The sequence below is a fragment of the Perca flavescens genome, chromosome 4 (genome assembly GCF_004354835.1).
Source record: "Perca flavescens isolate YP-PL-M2 chromosome 4, PFLA_1.0, whole genome shotgun sequence".
In the NCBI taxonomy this organism is placed as follows: Eukaryota; Metazoa; Chordata; class Actinopteri; order Perciformes; family Percidae; genus Perca; species Perca flavescens.
The window spans coordinates 35,852,395-35,869,465 of record NC_041334.1 but is presented as its reverse complement, the minus strand read 5'-3'; the positions used below and the strand labels follow the sequence as shown (position 1 = coordinate 35,869,465).

Genomic DNA, 17,071 nt, shown 5'->3' with positions numbered 1-17,071 from the left:
ACGTGGAGGTGTTGACCACACCGTTGTCTGGTAGGCCCAAGCTTCACGGCACAAGTGGTGGCCAGAGAGAGCACATATTAAAACTGTCCTTGTGGAAGCTCACATCTGGTGTGTGTGACCACATGCCCCAACCCCTCCAAAAGCACTCTCACATTTCATCATCTGTTCTCCAGCGCCAGGGTGCTCCGGCACAAGTTGGCCGCTCTGGATCCATCTGTTGTTATTATTTTCCACTGATAATTGGCTCGAACAATGGAATGCCTGTGTCCCCCTTGCCTTTGAAACACTACACCCTGTTTATTTTCCAGAGGTCTCATTTCTGCTCTGCTTTCTCTCTCTCTCTCTCTCTCTCTGATTCCCCTCAAATTCTCCCTTTGCAGCCTCCCTTCACCAAGTGTCAACTCACCCATAGCGCCCCCTCTCCCTTCCCCCTGATCCATTTGAGAGGTTTCACATGAAAACGAAATTTTTGACTGGCCGCATCAGTATGTCACTCAGCATCTGACACCACTCTCCAGAATTTCTGGAGGGGCTCAGCTCCCATTCTCTTCTGTTTTTTTATTTATACATATATATATATATATATTTTTTTACTTTGGCAGTTTCCCCCAGCACTGCACACTTCTGCATTCCTGTCCTTAATGAGAAAAATTCAGAGGGAGAGACAGATGAAGATAATAAGAGGGAGGGAGGAAAGTGGGGACGTAATTGAGACTCTTAAGAAAAGAAGACATGGACAATGGACTTGCTATAAATCATTTTTCTCTGCGGATTAAAATTCAGCTTTTATTTTTTTCCTTTTCCACCAGGTGTGTAGCGGAGAATCATGTGTAAAGATGAATTAAAGATCACCATGCGCATTACAAAAAAAAAGAAAAATCCAGGACATACTTTAATGAAAACCCTCACCAAAAAATGACCTACTTCAATTAATTAAATTTGATATTTTAAAGTGTAATTGGTGTTTTAGGTTGTAATTAAGCAGTTTCATGTTAAAGCCTTCATGCTCTGGTCACATTCATGTGTATTCCTATTATATCAGACAATTAGATTTATTTTTTACCAATCAACAAAGTAATATTGGCAAAGTAATTTGCAAAGTTTGTTGTATATAATACAATTCTACAATATAATGTAGAATACTCCTGTGGAGTACATGACAAGGTGCAAACAAGATATACCAGAACACAAATTAAATATCTTCTTTGTGACTTGTGAAATGTGTTCACCTTTTTATGGCTTCTCTATAAAGGCCTGTTCTTCTCATTAAGAACATTTTTTTTTGAAGATTGAGGAAGTATATCCTTTTTATTTTTTTCTCCTTCCTTTTGTTCTGCCTCATGTGAACGTGTTGATGTTCATTTGTTCTGCCTGCTCTTGTCTAATTAAAAGAGGCCAGGACAGGTAGGGCTCTCAGCAGGCATCTGCTCTGTGCCACTTCTTCATTTGGTGAGTGTTTGTGTTTATGCAAAGGGCCCGCTTCCTGCATATTTAATCTAGAGCAAGGCAACAGCTTTTGTTGTGTTTAGACCACATACCTCTCTCTCCCTCTCTCGCGCACACACGCACACACTCCACTTCAACTACTTCATACCTGCTACTTTCACTGGCAGCTTTCTCCTCTTCAGAAGTGGATTTCTAAACACTCAGTGCTTGGAGGGAATGTGCATCAATATACAGTTTCATGAACATGATGAAAGTCTATTGAACTGATCATGGGTAAGTCTGGAAAGGTTTCATTATCTTTTATCCTCCCCCCCTCTTTTGCCTTTTATGACTGGTTGATGTACTGTATGTACGTGTGCATGCCCAGTCTTATGTTTGCAGGTGTGTACTGTAAGTGGTTGACGGAGTTGGTGTACAGTATGTAGATAGCATTGTGTTTTACTGTAGTTCCTGAGTAAGCGTTACTACTACATGTCCAGTATTTGGATACAATGTGGTCTTTTGTAGCTGTAGCTTTGCTAGACCTTCTTCCATAGCGTTACGGAGGAGGGTCTGGCTAGTCCACACAACATTCTGGGATGGGAGAAAACAACGTACTGTGGTTTATTGGCATTTCTTTAAACCAATCACAATCGTCATGGGCGGCGCTAAGCTCTGCACGGTGGCGCTGCAAAACAGCCTCGGGAAGGAACTTGTTTTGTTGGAACGAGTACGTTCAAAAGTTGTTTTAGTCGTGCGAGAGAAAACTCAGATTGGAGAGGTAGTCTAGCTAGCTGTCTGGATTTACCCTGCAGAGATCTGAGGAGCAGTTAACCATAGTCCTCAGAAATCCACCGGAGTTTAAAATTCCAGCACAAAGAAAGAGGAAGGAAACAGACATGTGTGAAAAAACATGCATCCGGCGGAATTTCCTGCGGCACCGGAGCAATCCCGGAAATGGAACGTTGAGGATATAGACTAGATACAATGCAATGTAGTGTAATATAGTAAAGTGATGGAAGAAGTCAATTAAGTATCTAATTAGTCTCGCATTGTCCGACCAACGTAGGGTTGGGTACCGAACCCTGTTGTTTTACCAGTACCGACAGAATCACGTCGGTATTACAGAGTATTGGCATGTTGACAGAGAGCGGAGCTCTGACACACACACACACACACACACACACACACATACATACACACACACGTGCGCGCGCAGAGGTGCGGACGTAACAAACAACGTCGGCTCTGCAGTTTTGTTGAGGTCACAGTGAGTCACGGTGATGCCGGTAAAGTGGTTTCAAGTGTGGTTACAGTTTTTCAAAACTTCAGGCAGACACCATTCACTGTGATATGATATTAATGGCGAGCCGAAAGCCGTCGCGGTGCTGTTGACATTACACTTCCTGTGAGACAAGCAGGCAGTGTCAAATATTTTATATAAGTAAATAACATAATGTTCTAAGTAAATAAGATAAATAGGTTTGGAATTATTTTTACTATTATTATTATTATTTACAACTGAAATATATTTTTTGTAATTACAGAGGGAAAGTTCCGAAAAAAAATACCTTTGGGTACCGGTAACCGAATTTCAGGTACTAGTATTGGTCCTGATATTGGTTCAGATGCGAAAGGTACCCAAACCTAGACCTACAGTATCTCCACAGCGCTGTGGACTAAGTTCTGGCTACACCACCTATACATTTTAGGAAAGGAGAAAAAAACACTCTGGGTTGGTTTGCCTTTCTATAAACCAATCACGCGCTAAGCTCCGGAGGCAGCGACGGTGGCTCTGCAAAATGGTGAGACTTGGTTTGCACCCCGTAAAAAAAATTTGGTCTTACCAGCATATCGCCGTGTGTAATTCGCCTACAGCAATCCACACCAATAAGTCCTAAAACGTCCCAGTTAGATAGTTAATGCATCAAGTAGGCCTGCCTTGTTGCACGATCCAAAGTTTCTTCAAAACGTTTTCAGCGTGTAGCTTGCCAGCTTCAAGTTTGTTGTTGTTTCCCAAAGCAAACAGAGTTTGAGGACAGCAACACACACACACACACACACACACACACACACACACACACACACACACACACACACACATAGCGGAAGGTGATGACAAGGCAATTATCAATTATCCTGGAAATGTACTTCTGTTAATCCAGACTTGTAGCTAATAAATGCAAACAGTTGTGTGAAGACCTGAAATTATTATTCTATTAATAATTTGAGTATTTATTTTATCAAAAAATGTCATAACATTTTTAAGACAAAATAATGAATGGATTGATGGAGAAAATAATTGACAGATTCATTAATAATGAAAATAGTCGTTAATTGCAGCTCTAGTTGTGTGTATGGCGTTGTAATTTCAAATCTAAAAGTTTTTCACTCAAAGTGCCTAAATGATAAAATAAACGTCTATAAAACGGGTAGCTCAAATCAAGCAATCTGATTGGTTCATAGTTGTGATATAATAACCATATACAAAGGCTTTAATTCAAATTCCTTTGCACAATAAGTATCACTCTGGTCTGAGGAAAAGAAACGGTGGACTAACAAACTGTCACGGAGGGAAGCCGTTCATCTGTACACACTACAATGACACAGAGCTGAATCCTCATGTCTGCGCTATATCTAGAATATTTTTGCTGCTTTACCTTGCTGTCAGACCGCCCTTTACGATGGGGAACTGAAGCCGTTATCTATGCTCTCAAAGCCACCAAACTCCATTGACAAATAGTGGAGTTGCTGGTCTACTGCTGTCTCGATCGGTTCGTTTTTTATGGCATTGTGTTCCTTGCTTTAGCGTTAAAGGTACGTTGTGTTAGAATTTCTCCCATTGAGCTGTGAAATTGTATATGACAACCAACTGAATATTACTTTGTAGCCCCTCCCATTCTGAGCATGTTTTAACTCCTACGGTGGCCGTATTATTCCAAGATTAACATGGCTTCCAGCATGAGTATCAGTGCTATCGTTATTCTGTATATTGTCCGAAATTAATCGTGTAAGGCAATGTTTACAGCGTAGGCTAGATATTTTTTTCCGTGAGCAGAGTCAGAGATCGGCGATGCGACGAAGGTGCGAGGGAAAGCTAAAGGAAGAGGGAAAGGTAAAGAAAAACCAAAATACAGAGCTGGTGGCAGTGGATAGGTGAGGCAAAGAAAAACTAAAGAGACCCTCTCCAACGATGATGAGGAGAGAGTGGAAGCCCTTCAAAGACAAAGGAGAGAAGCAACGGAGGTTATGTACAATTCAATTTTATTCATAGTATCAATTCAATTCATACGAGTTATCTCAAGACACTTTACAGATAGAGTAGGTCTAGACCACACTCTATAATATAAAAAGACCCAACATTTCCAGTAATTCCCCCAAGAGCAAACAGTTAGTGCGAGTGGCGAGGAAAAAATCCCTTTTAGGAAGAAACCTCGTTGGTGAGAAAAACTTCCTTTAAGGGAGAAACCTCGGACAGACACAGGGTGCCGGTTGGGCGTGTGACAGTGGCAATAATAGTCACAATAAAGATAATGGAACAGTGACTAGAAATAGTAGTTGTAGTAGTTTGTGGCATAGCAGGGCACTGCAGGGCGTTACAGGATGTAGCAGGGCACAGCAGAGCATGGCAAGGCATAGCGTTTGAGAGGAGCAATCACCAGGCTTTCAAATCTGCCGGCAGTCGCGAGTAATCTCCCCCTGGCATTCATCACAGTGCCACTGAGTGTAAAAGCGCGAAAGGCGGAGGTATGTACCTCTTCGGCTAATGTATTTTAAAAATGGAGGCGCAACATGGCTGCCGTCATTTGAGCGACTCGCTTGTATGTATTGTGAATGGCAGATTCACAATACTTTGATTAGTTGGTGGAAGTAATTACACATGAATGAACACATATTTGTGAAAGAACAACAGGGTTTTTGCTAAGAATCAACTCAAAAAATTACACAATGGAGCTTTAAGCAAAAGAAGTAGCCTGTGCTAGCTGCTAGTGTAGGCTAACGTTAACACGTTACCTTAGCTGTGATATAATCACAACATACCCCGGCCTGTTGTGAGCTATTGCTTGATTATATAAACGACAACTTTGTCAATATAAATTCTTGTTGCTAGTACATCTGGCCTTAAACTATATATTTTAAATAGATTTGAATTGCGATGAGAATAAATAAGAATTTAAGAAAAATGTCAGTATAGTTTAACCTGATTAATGGAGGAATGTGTTGGGCAATTTAAAAATTCACAGATGATTGGAAAAGATCACCCAGCAGTTGGCCTATACAGTATTTGCATTGCGTTGTGTGAAATTTTGTGTGAAAAATGTTTCCTTTTTTTTTCAGTGCAGTAGGGTTGGAGGTGATAGTAAGTGGTAACCCCACAGTGATGCGTGAGGGTATTAGTTCCTCCCTTCACTCATCACCTCTTGTTCTCCCTTTGTCTTTGTCTGGGGAAATGGAATCTGCAGCTTATTGATATTAATAGCGCACAGGATCCGTGGTCGGAGAGGATCTGGGTCGAGAGTGGAAACCTGATATGGCTGGGTTGAATTGACAGTCTTTCTACTTGACAGGGTGGAAAGGGGTTGGCTATAAAAATAGGATTGCATAATGGTCACTGTGTGTTAGCCCTTTGTATGCTGTACTGTTCACGAGTGATCAACCTTTTTTGACTGTGCTGATCTAATTTCCCGTACAAAGTGAGACTTTTTTCACCATCTGTGTGGATCCTGAGCCGCCACCACCTTTGACTTCTCAGCAGACAAAATAAATCACAAAGTGCAGTTTTCTGATGCTTTTTCTCATGGATCAATAGATCAGAATTCCCAGAGGCACAGAGTAGTGTGCACTGGATATCCACTTGATAGGGCTTCTTGTATTCAATGAGCTCATTTAAATAGTGTAGCGAAATGTGTGGCCTTGTTTGTTTTGGGTTAAGAGTGAAATTCCACTTCCTTGGTATTAAGGCAGCAAAGCTCTCTGTTTGCGCTCTGTGTACTTTGTTCTTAGCTCAGCAAAACGTGAGGGCAGGTCCAAAGTATCGGGGGGGATCAGACAAGCCTGACATTCACCAGACTGCACTGTTGCCTTTTAAGCTGAGGGGGGAAAAAAGAATGTGAAGAAAGCACCCAGAATAAGGGCTGGCTGGATTGAAGTTGGATTTAATTGGTGGGTTTTTACTCTGTTTGCGTGTCAGAAAGTGCTGTTGTTTACAGTCTGTGTGGGTGTTACAATATAATGCCAAGCCCATGCCAATCACATCAAAAAAAAAAAAAAAAAAAAAAAACAATGCTTGTTTTTTTCACTTTTTCAAATGCTGACTTTTTTTGTCTTTACGAGACTGTTTTTCATTTAATCAGTCCTTCTTAATAAAAGCCCAGAAGAAAAATAGGAGAAAATAGTGTGCAGTCAGCCCGCTTAGCAGATCAGATCATACAGTAAGCAGCTGTGTTTGTTGAGAAGTGACTCGTGCTTTTGATTTCCCTGTGTTTCAGAGCACAGACAGTGACTTGGAAAATCTCCTGCACACACCCAAAAAACAAACACCAATGACCCTGTGTATATATAGTAGTTATCACTGACTCTACTCAACTGAAACTCTCCTACTCCCTCTTCTTAGTTACACAATGCTCTTAATACAGATTCACCAGCCTTAAAGAGTGTTAACCAGAGTTTCTCTGCATTTTTTTGGTTTTATTCAAACACACCGTTAGGCCCTGGCAATGATAAATAGATACTGTTGATTTATTCAGGGACTGATACTAAGTGATCGAAACATCCGGGATGGGCTGTAAAGAACCGAGAGACAACTCTGGCTGCCTCCTATTGACAGCCATTGAGTTGAGCATTAATTAATATGGTAATGATGTGTGAAGGTTCATTAACGAGCCGCCACAGAAGTAGCCACAGATACAGTATTACCCGTGCTTGGAGTAATTAATGGAATAACTTTACTTAGTGGTAAATATTCATGGGCCCTCATCTTTTTGTCTGCACTGTGTGAAGAGAGAGGAGAGCCTGTCCATTAGAGGAGCTGAAGGGCTGTCCACAGTGAATACAGGCCTTTTGTTGGGATTGGGTGCGTTTCAGTGGAGGGGTATTAATTCATATTTTGAACATGCAATCTTACAACAAAGCCAAAGGCACTGATAACATACCTAGGACTAGAGAGCATATTGTGAAGCTGCGACCCCCCTCACTAATAGGTAAGTCCACTTCACAGGTTTGTGGACAGAATAAAACCAGTCTTTGTTCGTGCTCAGATGTAACCACAACAGTTCATTATGATAGCAAAAAACCCTTCTGATTGCCCATTTCCTCTGAAAATAGATAAAATATAGAATGTTTGATATAGATGTTTGCCCCCCCCCACACACACACACACACACACACACACACACACACACACACGCACCCACGCAATTACTATAAAGCCTGTGGTATTTGCATGGAGAACAGAGTAACATTTATTTTGATCATCTGATACTCTAAAGGTTTCAGGCTAATGTTCACGCTATGTATCGCACACACGAGTCTTAACATAACTACTATGAGATTTTTCTTTGTCAAAAGCCTTTGTTGTCCTATTTTCCACTTTGTTTAACACAGAACACCTACAACACCCTCTCAAAACTTTACAAGATAACCTTGCAAAATGCTCCTTAGTTCCCTTTTGTCTTTTGAAAATGTTGCATTTTGATTCATATTCTCAGCTAAAGCCTCTTACTGAGCATGCACATAACCCACCTAGGTGGGTAATTATCTCAACCAGGAGTTGTTCTGTTCCCTAAAATCTCAATGTGGGAGTGTGTGATGGGCTCGGTTTTCCCAACCGGGCGAAGCAGCGTGTGCTTGTTTATCCTCACCCTACGTTCTCTGCACCCCCACTGTTCTAAATGGTAATATTACAGCTTTGTGCTGTTTGAAATGGAGACAATTATCTGTTTAGGCATTACAAGATGGGCATTATGTTACAAGGAGAAAAGGCATACAGATGCTATCAGGATCCCGTTGTTGCCTTTTCTCTCCAATACAAATTTTCCATCATTAAAATGATGGAACATTTATCTAAATGGATGTTATGCGTTGGGTAAACTCATTTAGCTCCCAGGGCTCTTTCAGGTGATGGGAATTAATGATGTTTAGGAGTTTGAAACTGAAAATATCTGTCATTTGTCACCACTCGCCATTGATTTACGGTTCCATTGATGATATGTTAATTGAAGTGTAATGAATCACAATAATAGGGTAGTTGTGTGGGAATGGTCCATTTTGGATGATTGTTCAACCCTCAGTAGAGTTCAGAGCGAGCGGCATGTTGACTCGCGTTTTCAACAAGGGCATTTAACACATAATTAATGCTGAAACTGGGCAAGTTGGACCAGTGTTTTTTTTTTTTTATTATTATCTTTGTCTGCTTTAGATAAACACTTGCACAAACGCCTGGCCACAGTTTTGACTGCCAAATGTAAACGGCAAAAAAGAACATTGGGAGAGGGAGTTGGGAGTTTTTTTTTTTTTCTTTCTCCTTTCATATTTGGATATGCTTTAATGCTTTTATTCAAATGCACCTGAGATATTGCCACCCAGTCACTTCTCAGTTTACCATAAAAATAAGATTTTGTTTCCCTCTCTTTTTTTTGTCCTCTTTCCTTGCCTGGGTTGAGTGCTCAGTTAGGAGAGCTGTGTGCATGCAGATCAGGGCCGCCCAGGGGGGGTGAGTTGAGTCAGGGCAGAGCAGGTACAGGTATACTGTGCTCACCACTTGAGGGAGGAGGGGGGCGTTATGAAAAGTTTTTGTCTTGCAAATAAACCATTCACTCACATCAGACAGCTCCATTGTTCATTTGTTATCGTCAGTGGGTGTAGTTGTAGTTAACAGACAGATGGAAATGCAAGGATGTGTCTCGTGGTGACAATAGTCGGCTTCTGCCCCGCTCAGAGCTGAAATGGTGGCTGGACGTCGGTAGCAGCGACGGGAGGTACGCTGAGCGGTGCAGCTGCGTGCAGACACAGGGAAGCAAATGGCACAGGAATGCAGAGAATTGATTTCTTTTCTGATGATTTTGCAGAACACGTATGCGACTGTTTGTGCACGTTATCAATTCTAATCAACAGCAACTGGTGGGAAACTTGTTATTAGCAGCGTTTAGTTTACACCCATGCCCTCTGCGCTTCTCGCTTTCCTACGTTGGCTTGTGGGTGCTGTTGACAAGCAATATGTTTTTGCAGTGGTAATTATTTTGTAATTATAAATAATTCTCCATTTTGTGTCCGCAGGGCGAGGAGGCTGTTTTACCACCGCTGGAACTGAAGATTGCTTTAAATAAGCAAGTCCTTGTAGAAGGTAAAAACACCGTTCTTCACCAGACTCTAGTCCCTGCATGTTTGTGAATGCTGGATTGATTTGGCTTAATAACTAACTGAATGCAGTGGGCTTGTCTTGTTTGTGTACTGTATTTTGCAGTCTGTATGTGCGGGTCAAGAAGGTGGGAGGGTTTGTGTGTGTGCGTGTGTGTGCGTGCGTGCGTGCGTGCGTGCGTGTGTGTGTGGGGGGGACGAGAAGCTTGACTTGAGACTAGCATGGTGAGTAATAAAGGGACAGTTCCCCTGAAGATGAAAATGGAGTTAGTAGAAGTTGTGTGTGTGTGTGTGTGTGTGTGTGTGTGTGTGTGAGGACATGAGGAACTGAGGTTGCTTAATGCTCAGATATCTTATCTGTCTGTTTGTACATGTTGACATTTGTCGGGAAAAGCTGAAATATGGTAATGCCATGTTTACCAAACAAGAGGGGGGAGATTTACCGCACTCAGTCTTATTATCGTTGGCATCTCAGCCATGCTGGTGGATATCTTGTGTTTGCTCCTCACACCCGTCTCCCTATCTGAGAAAGTTTGGGGCCCCCAGGATGTGAACCTTTGGCTGGAGCGATCTGGTGAGGCAGTGTGTGTGTTTGTGTGTGTGTATGTGTGTGTGTGTGTGTGTGTGTGTGTGTGTGTGCGAGCGCGCGCGTGTGTGTGTGTTGGGGGGTGTCAACACTTCAGGAGCTCAGGGCTTCAGAGGAGGAGTGTCTGTTTTCTGTCTCATACAGCCTCATGCTCACCATCATCTCGTTCTTTCATTGTATTTTTGTCTATCTTTATCATATCTTCTCTGTCTCTCGCTCTCTCTCTCCCTCCATCGGCACATTGTGACTTGTAGGTAGAAAGGTTGGACACATAATGTGCCAAATAATGACTGTACATTTAGGCAGTGCGTTTTTTTGTTTGAGCCTGTTACAGAGCTACTAGGCTGTTGTTAAATATGTAAGGTTTAACTTTGGATTTTGGGATTGCAATAGTGATTGAGTTAATTATATGATTATTAAAATATACAACATGGCCTGCCCATGGAAGGATATCCACACAAAAATAAACAAAATGCTAATTTTGAACATTTTCTTGCCACAAAAAAATGCAAACCTGTTTAAGTGGTTAAGTGTTGAGAATATATTTCTTTAAAAAAAAGGAGATTTCTACAACTCAAACACAACAAAAGTGGGCAACATTACAATACAAGTGTTACAAATCCAATTACATCTTAGATAGAAGGGAGGATGGCACTTCCGGGCCACTCTTTGATTTTTAACAAAAAGCTGTCACTGATACATTATTCTCATCTTAAATATTAACTGCTGCAGCGTCTCTGTAGAGTTTGGCAAAAGCAAAAGCAGCTGTAACTGTCATCGTTACAGTCAGCAGTGGCTGCTGGATTTCAGCCAGACTAGTTTCCTCTTCATTGTAAAAGGAGGTGCTCATCGCCATATGTTAAACAGCCTATACTCCTCTTTTATTTGACTCAGACAATTACCCCCACATTTGAAAAACAGACTTGAAGCAAATTGAAGTAGAGGATTCATGTTGCTGCTGTTTATCTGGAGTGCATTCTCCGCATAGTCAGGTCCACTCCAGAAGGCCCCCTTAGCTGCCTGCTGCAGATGTAAGAGTAGCCCTGAAATCCTCCAAAAGGTTGTGTAATTCATGTTAATGTGGCAAAAATCAGTCTAATGACTGACACAACTTTTCAATGTGATTTTGATTGCATCGCTAATGCAGGAATCCCTGTGGCAGCTTATGGGATTACCATGTCTTGGTGTTTAAAGTGCTTTTTTTTTTCTTCATTTTTTTTTTAAAGCTCAATAGACTCTAACACAGTGTATGTGTTTGTTTGTGTCTACATTTGAGCCAGCTATGAATTTTTAGAATATTTGTCATTAATTGAAATGTAAGAAAAGTCTTCTGAAAAGCGAAAAAAGCAAAAATTGATTTGGATACCTGGATTACATCCCATTGACATATCTGTGCGATAGGGCTGCCGCTGATGTGTGCTGTGTGTCGCCCTGCTTTCTTTGGCCAATTTATTTAGACCTGATGACATCCAACTTCCCAGAAAAGTGCTTCTGCTCTTAAGTATCCTCAGATGCTTCAAAATGATATCGTCTCATGCTGGGCTTCATTTGAATTTCATGAATCCATGTAAGGGAGAGAAGAACACATCATGCAAACACTCCGTTTCTTGTAATTCTTCCCTTTGCTGTAAATGCTTTGGTTTATATTGCCTTAGTTTTAGCTGTTGGAGTTGCTTTTCTTAATCCACTTTTTTATGGAAGTGTTAAGAATAAACAAGTGGATTCATGAGTTGGACCCACAAAAAGGTCGCGTGCAGATTTATGCTGGGATGAAAATAGGGCCTCTGTAATGGTTCCCTTGACTGCATTTATTGCTTACTTTAAAAAAGTAATTTCTTTATATCAGCATCAAGCTGGCAATTGCCATGTATTAGTATTAGGCTTGGTAAGCTTCTAATTCTGTGGCATTTACAGCTGGCTGTGTTTCCATGCATTTATAACACTTTGATTCTTAAGAGCTCCTGTAATCGCTTATGCCTAGCTTGGAACATAATAAACAACTCGCTGTAGCAAAAGTGCCACATGGGGGAGATTTCTAGGAGGAAAGTTAAACGCTTCTGTCACTGGCAGTTTTGTTGCTGTGTTTTTCATGCACTGTAAGTACCGTAATCTACTCTCTGAGCTTGGCTGCTGGGGTTAAAAACAGTGACAGGCAGAATAGATGCAAGGCAGCGTGAAAATGAAAAATTATCATCCCTACAGAGACGTCACAATAGACACCAAGGCAGAGCCATAAAGCGACGGTGTGCCTCTGCCGTTTCCTGTTGATTGAGATACCAGGATGTGTGAAAGCCTTCTAAACACCCTCACCTGACCGCCGTCTGCTTTCCCTATCTGATACTCTGCTCCCAAGGCCGCATCAGCTGCTATCAGAGCACACAGCGGCAGATCGCCCGCCTCTGCATTGTCTGGCTAAACAGGTTGCGCTGCTAGATGCGTGCCTCATTCTGAATACAATATGTCACACAATAAAGCTACATCCTTATTTTTGATCACATCTCCTACTACTTTCTGATGAATTATCTTGTGCTGCGAGGTAGAAAGAATTGCACAGATAATGTTATCACAGATGTGTTATCTTGAAGCTACTTAAAATATCTTTTTGGGGAAAAAAACACGTTTGGCAAGTTTCAATCTATTTTTCAATCAGCATCAAACAGACACGTCTTCTTTTGGTCTGAAACATTGACGGACATATAAGCTCTGGTCTGCTAGGAGAGTGAGGAGCTTTGATAGTGTCTTGGTGCTACCAGGTGCAGACAGGGAACGTGACAGTCTTTGTGTGAGATTGACTGAGGCGACAGAAGTAAGCAAATTCCATCCGCAGATGAGTTGTCTTACAGCGAGAATGAAAAGGAAATCACAAAAGTGAGAAAATGTGTCAAAGCTCTTTTATTTATTTTTTATTTATTTTTTTACGTTTGGCCTTGATTTGTTGTCTTCTGAGCAAAAATGACTATACAGAGCTTTTCTTTTTTGTGGTAACCCAGGCCGGCATCTGTCAGACTGTCTATACTGCACCAGAACTACTGTAATATCAAATATCCAAAGAACATAATATACAGTATGTACATACTATCTCTGCTCCCCAAAACAATATTATACATTTACAGTATATACTATGATACTTAAAAAAGGGCACTTGTTTATGGTTTCCAGTCTGACTTGAGAAGGTCTCTGACTATTTAAGGAAATTAAATAAAGTTTCTACAAGGCGCAGTCATTCTTATTTGGATAGTTTTGACTTTGTTGCAATCACTTCTTGTCATGGTAAATATAACTTTGGCACGCCATTGCTTTCTCCGTTTATTTTAGAAAACAAATCCCTTTTTAGGGATAAAGCACCTGGTGTGGCTACTTAATGGAATGGCTTCAGCCCTACGCAAATAAACAGCTTGCATTTTTGGTGTGAGATTAGGAGGGGAGGGGGGGGGGGTGGGGGGGGGGGGAGAGGGAGAGAGAGAGGGAGAGGAGACCAAACAAAGAAAGTCAACATGTGGAGAGGACAGAAGTGGAGAAGTTGCACCTCTACTTCCAACTATTAATAGTTGACTGTATGTATGTCTATAGAAATGCATGTGGACAACATTGGCACGTTGTACTGATCCTGGGTAAGACGTCATGCTGAGGTAAAACTTTTTTTTTTTTTTTTAATATAGTCGACCAGTGAATCACCAGTAGGATATTATTGAAAAGGGTGGGAAAATATCAGTCTTTGTGTCCACACTTGCATGTACAAAAACATGTGTTTATACCTTATCTTAACCTGGAAAGATAGCGTGGTAACCAGAGCCAAAGAAAAGGGAATGAACAGGAAGGAGAACAAGTAACCAGTGAAACATTAAGCAGAATAAGGGCTGCATTTTTCGGAAATAGCTCAACATGCTGTTGAAATTATTGAGATATGGAGCCTTTTAAACCAGGCATGTCAAATAGTTATTTCATTCAACCATGAGTTTTCCCACTGCTCCGATTCACATTATATATGGTTAAGAATTAGGTCCCCACTCATTCTCTTGTTGAATTTGTCTGGATAATGTTAACCTATTCGAAATACTGAATCAGAATTAAGCAGCTAAGTGAAACATTTTTGTTGAGGTTACGTTCAAATTATCGGATAAATCAGAAATTTCTGTATAGAAAAATTACATTGTCCACAGAAAACCAAATTAAATAATCCAATATTAAAATCGTTAACGTATCCAAAGTCTGTACTGAATGGCCAATCAAATAAAAAACAATACCTATTCTTAGTAACAAATATTCCCTGCACTTGTCACACCAGAAATTGACACTTCAAAGTTCATAAGTAATATATGTGGTTCAAGAAGCTTGATGACGGAGGAATTACTTGCAGGGCAATACTAGCCTGTATTCTTCACACACTAGCCCGCCGGGCTAACACTAGCATAGTCGCGCTTTGCCAGACCTTCCTCCACAGCGCTGTTGAGGAGGGTCTGGCTAGTCCACACAGCATTCCAGGATGGAAAAAAACATGCTCTGGTTTATTGGCATTTCTTTAAACCAATCACAATCGTCATGGGTGGTGCTGAGCCACGGTGCCGCTGCAAAATAACCTCGGGAAGGAACTTGTTTTGTTGGAACGTGTACGTTCAAAAGTTGTTTTAGTCGTGCAACAGAAAACTCAGATTGGACAGGTAGTCTAGCTAGCTGTCTGGATTTACCCTGCAGAGATCTGAGGAGCAGTTAACCATAGTCCTCAGAAATCCACCGGAGTTTAAAATTCCAACACAAAGAAAGCGGAAAGAAACGGACATCTGGCCGAAAAGAGTGAGATTCGGCGGAATTTGTGGCGGCAACGGAGCAATCCCAGAGGCGGAACGTCTAGGATATAGAGTAGCACTAGCACTTCTTTCTATTTCCTCTGTTTTGGGCCTTTTTTCTCCCCTGGCGTTTTGTCCTCTGGATTGTATGTTGTTTTAATCAATAAAGAGGATGGAAGGAGGATAATAAAACAAAAGTTACTTTCCATTAAATAAAATTTAGGCAGTAGCCTACAGACCTACAACACACGACCACGTTGGTTTTACTCGAGACCAGGGTGGTGTTGTGGTGTTGTGTTGCAATGCGTGTGCATGTGCATGGTGGTGTTAAATTGTCTCTTAGCGAAGGGCTTTTATTATGAAAGGTAAGAACGGAAGGGTTGAAGCTGTAATGCGTGACATAAAGAGTTTGCTGCCTTGGTTCAGACTACGGAGCCTCTGTCTTATTATTTATTATAAATTATTATTGTTTTTAGTATAGGCACAGCTCATAACCCTCGGCTACAGTAGTGAATCATTCTTTATTTCAAAATGTATTTTAAAATTGTAAACCTGCTAATAATCGATAAACTGATTACGTCTTTTTTCTGTAATTTAACAGGATACAGTAACTTTTTTGTATTCTAATTACAGTACAAATGGCGTTCCGTGTATCCCGTTACTCCCCGAGCCTGAACACAGCTAAGAAGTATGATGATGGCTAGGACTTTCCGCTCTCTGTTCTTGTAAAGACAATTTGCTGTTGGCTATATATATTCGGTGCAGATTCCGTCGTCAAAGTTCACCAAAGTAGAATTTAATGTAAAAAAAAATCAGATATGGATTAACCTTGGCACCGTTGCAATAATTTGATTTTGCCGAGAAAGTTTGTCAGCTTGTGTGACTGGGCCATAAATCATAACTTTCAATTGTATTTTACTCAGGTGACGTTGTTGTTCAAGTGGCAGTTATTGCTGGGATTAAAACAAAATAAATGATACTCACCTTCTTGTTCGGCACCCTCTTAATCTCAATGATCACTTCTTGTTTTTTCACACGTATTGTGTTTCAGTATAGCCAAAAACAATACTTCCATATTTTTCTGTGAAGTATAAAATAGGGATTTTACGAATGCAAGACCATTGATTGAACCACTGTTGAGTGGTTTTAAACAGTACAGCTTGCAGCTGTGCAAGATGGTGAATTAGTGTGGAGGGAAGGCCAAACTGGAGAGGAAACAAAAGCATCCTCAAATGTAGCCGCCTTAGTGTGGACACGGCCCGAGGGGGAAACAGAAAGCTAGAGGCTATTTCTAACCAAATGTGGGTTTATTTATGTAATCAAATGAAAAAGGTGGAGGCATTTTTTAAACTTATATTTATTTATTTTTCTTTTGCTCTGGTTTTAGCCTTGGCTCCTGCATTGTTTTCCTAAACAAAGTCTCTCTGACTGGCTAGAAAAAGGAACAGGGGTGATCAGTGCACTGAAAACAGGAATGACAAACACCATTAGCTGAAAAATTTCCATCTCGTTGCAACTATGTTATTGTTTACTTTACCATACACGTCCTAATATGGTTACCTCCCTGTCAAAGCGGGCCAGAGCAGAGCCGAGGGGCCCTCGCAGGGAGACGCTTTCAGCTGCCACTTAGACAATAAGAAACAAATGTCACAGCTCGGCAAAATAGCCTGGCTTTACAGTACTTGGCCTTCCATGCTGCTTGGCGCAGGCTCCCGTGTGATATTTATCTACTCTCCACTGTTAAATGCCCAAGTTACAATGTACCCCTACCCCTCTCTGTCTCTGCCCCCTATCTTCCCTTCCCTTTCCTTCTGTCTTTCTTTGTCTGTATCTCTCCATCGATCTCTGTCCCTGTCCTGGTGTTAGCTATGTGTAGGTTGACTGATGGGCCTCTGTTTGCTGTGTTAAGTTATTTATCAGG

The 17,071-nt window shown here is 41.1% G+C and overlaps 1 protein-coding gene across 6 annotated transcripts in view; it reads left to right on the top strand.

Moving 5' to 3' along the window:
* The window catches only part of foxp1b (forkhead box P1b), a 161,619-nt gene that overhangs the window by 46,571 nt on the left and 97,977 nt on the right, over window positions 1-17,071 (top strand). For all 6 annotated transcript variants that reach the window (XM_028575400.1, XM_028575405.1, XM_028575404.1 and 3 more), the window contains one exon: window positions 9,700-9,766. The gene's annotated coding sequence lies outside the window, so the exon portion shown is untranslated. The remainder of the gene's footprint in view (window positions 1-9,699; window positions 9,767-17,071) is intronic.